Here is a 3,991-nt window from a genome sequence, read left to right as displayed (position 1 = left end):
ATACTTAAAACTAAAAGGAAAGTAGTTATCTAATGGACCATCCCTTATATTATAAATATATTAAGGGTTATGAAAGTATATTAAAGGGATATTTAGTTAGAGCAAAAAAAAAAAAAGACAAATAATAAAGATAAAAACAAAAAAATAAATAAATAAAAATTAAAATTAAAAACGAATAAAATAATTATAATTGGTATCATTATTTAATACTTAAAACTAAAAGAAGTTATATACCTTACCATCCCTTATATTGTAAAAATATTAATGGGTTATGTAAAATATTAATGGGTTATTTAGTTAGTATTAATAAATAAATAATTTAGAACAAGAGAAAACAAATTAAGTTAGTAAATAAATAAATCAAAATCCAAAAAAAAAATAATAATAATTAATTAAATCAATTGAAAAATATGTAAAAAATTCCAGTAAATAAAAAGTATAAAAATAAAAGGATTAAAAATAAAAATAACAATACAAATAGTAAAAATAACATCAAACTATAAATATATAAAATAATTAAAACATGTATTATTAGTTAGATGAAAGGTATTATATAATAATAACGGACCTTACCTTATAATGTAAGAATATATTAATGGGTTATTAAGATGAAAGTAAGTTAGAATTGATAAATAAACTAGAACAGGAAAATAAAAATTAAGTAACATTAAAAAAATAAATTAATCGATAAAAAATAAATAAATAAAAAGAAATAAATTATATATATATATATATATATATATATATATAATAAACATAAAAATAGTAATAAAAATAAGAGACAAGAAAAACCACTAAGAAGAGAGGGTATTGAGAACACCCATCTTTTGAGCTGGGAAATGGTGGGAACTGGCATGAAGATACTGCTCAGTATGTGTTTTCTTCCGAAAAACCTGATGGGCGAGGGAACCATCACTATTCTTCGAAATAAGAATATCGAGGAATGGGAGGCACCCATCAACTTCCTTCTCCTTAGTGAACTTAATGGCAGAGGATTGATTGTTGAGATGCTCGACAAGAGACAGGAAGAATTCAGAACCTTGGACTCAAAATCTTCCATAAAAAGGTATGTGGATGACACTAATGTCATTTGGTCTCATGGCCAAAAGGAATTAGATCTTTTCTTCGAGCATCTCAACAATCAATCCTCTGCCATTAAGTTCACTAAGGAGCAGGAAGTTGATGGGTGCCTCCCATTCCTCGATATTTTTATTTCGAAGAATAGTGATGGTTCCCTCGCCCATCAGGTTTTTCGGAAGAAAACGCATACTGAGCAGTATCTTCATGCCAGTTCCCACCATTTCCCAGCTCAAAAGATGGGTGTTCTCAATACCCTTGCTACTCGGGCCCTAAGGATCTCGGATAAGAAGAGTTTTGAGAAGGAAAAATCCCATCTCCTTGATGTCTTTGTTGAGAATGGTTATAGTAGATTCTTGGGTCAGAAGGCTTTCCGTAAAGCCGCCAAGAATTCTCTAACCAAAAGGGAACCGAAGGAACGGATTCCAAGTGTCCATCTTCCGTATGTTCAGGGGACCACTGATAAGGTTGCTAGGATTCTCAGGATGCATAGTGTCCCAGTGACCTTTAGGCCCCTTAACACCATTCGTTCGTCCCTCAGATCAGTAAAGGATCCTATTGACCCCAAAGATATGAAAGGGGTTTATATTATCCCTTGCTCCTGTGGGACCCCCTATATTGGTGAGACCGGTCGCTCCATTAATCAAAGGATAAGTGAGCATGCTGCTGACCTTAAGCATAGAAGAGCTAAGTCTTCCGCTTTAGCTGAGCATGTAGAAAAAACCAATCATCATGTTTGCATTGAGGAGGCTAGTGTTATTGCTAAGGTTTCGCATTTCCATCATCGAAAATTTAGGGAAGCTCTTGAGATTGAAAAGAGACCAAGCAATCTCAATAGAGATGATGGCTGGAAAATTAGTAGGTGTTGGGTCCCAGCACTCTCTTCTTAGTGGTTTTTCTTGTCTCTTATTTTTATTACTATTTTTATGTTTATTATATATATATATATATAATTTATTTCTTTTTATTTATTTTATTTATTTTTATTTATTTATTTTATTGATTTTTTTTTTCAATTAAAAGTTTTTTTTAATGTTACTTAATTTTTATTTTCCCATTCTAGTTTATTTATCAATTCTAACTTACTTTCATCTTAATAACCCATTAATATATTCTTACATTATAAGGTAAGGTCCGTTATTATTATATAATACCTTTCATCTAACTAATAATACCTGTTTTAATTATTTTATATATTTATAGTTTGATGTTATTTTTACTATTTGTATTGTTATTTTTATTTTTAATCCTTTTCCTTTTATACTTTTTATTTACTGGAATTTTTTACATATTTTTCTATTGATTTAATTAATTAATTTTATTATTTATTTTTTTTATTTATTTATTTACTAACTTAATTTGTTTTCTCTTGTTCTAAATTATTTATTTATTAATACTAACTAAATAACCCATTAATATTTTACATAACCCATTAATATTTTTACAATATAAGGGATGGCAAGGTATATAACTTCTTTTAGTTTTAGGTATTAAATAATGATACCAATTATAATTATTTTATTCGTTTTTATTTTTTATTTTTATTTATTTATTTTTTGTTTTTATCTTTATTATTTATCTTTTTTTTTTTTTTTCTCTAACTAAATATCCCTTTAATATACTTTCATAACCCTTAATATATTTATAATATAAGGGATGGTCCGTTAGATAACTACTTTCCTTTTAGTTTTAATTATTAAATAAAAATAACAATTATAATTATTTTATATATTCTCATTTATATATATATATATATATATATATATATATATATATATATATAATTTTACACCTAATATAACTAAATTTGATTGTGGTCCTATATCAATTTTTTGGCCCAGCTAACCGTTGGTGGCTCTGCTCTAACTATTTAACATGCTAAGCTGGATCTGTTTTTTCAACTTGTCCTGACGATGAACCACACTGGTTGGTTCGAAATGCGTCGACAAATGGTTTCCCATGTGATTTTCGCCGAAAAATCTATCATAATACCAAAATTAGCATAGTTTTGCAAGGAATGCAGAGAAAAACTCATGAAAAGGCTCAGTCACATGCACAACACTACAAAAACGCAATAGGAGCTCCTTATTTTTTCCTACAGGCCTTCCTGCCAGTGACTATAAAGTTTCAGTCACTCCCATGACTCACCATCCATGTGACTAGGCAGAGAATGAAGGAAAAACACAACCAAGTCAGCTCAAATCTCTACCAAACTTCAGGGACACCTTCATTATATTCTAAACATACCTCCAAGCCTCTATAACAAGTCTTAAAATGATGATATAGGCCAAGAAAATTTGCAACAAGTTGATGACATGCAGTCCCTAGTATGCCAAACTCCCCATCAAGACCAACACCTCCAGCTCCTCAAGAAGCAACAACAACCTATCCAAACACCTCCAGCACCTATAGAAGTATCTCTAGCACCCGCAGAAATATCATCAAGTCATACAACTACCTCCAACACCTATAGAGGCATCTCCAACACAAGAAACAACATCTCAACACATGTAGCAACAACTCCAATGCTTCCAACACATGTAGAAGCATATGCAAAACTTGTAGAAACAATCCAACCACCTCTAGCAGTAGCATCTTCAACCAAATATCCTCCACTATTCATGTCATAAGTATGTTGACATTAATGCCAACCAACAAGACCATCAAGCCAAACACTTCAACAACCAAACACTCATCGCACATCAGCATCATCATCATTGACATAAGCATATTACAAGCAACATGATGACCTTGTTGACATCAATGCCAACACTACAATGCCAAAAAAAATCCCCATTTGGCATTGATATCAACTTAAACCTAATCTCTAACATCTGATTCTAATCTCCATACATTGTCCAACACTAAATTTATGACTCTGAAGTTGATCTCTGAATTAATTACTCTAGAAGAC

Source organism: Pinus tabuliformis, chromosome 7 (assembly GCF_031772625.1).
Source record: "Pinus tabuliformis cultivar Carrire ecotype Pingquan chromosome 7, CPIR1, whole genome shotgun sequence".
Lineage (NCBI taxonomy): Eukaryota > Viridiplantae > Streptophyta > Pinopsida > Pinales > Pinaceae > Pinus > Pinus tabuliformis.
Note: the sequence above shows the minus strand (reverse complement) of the source record.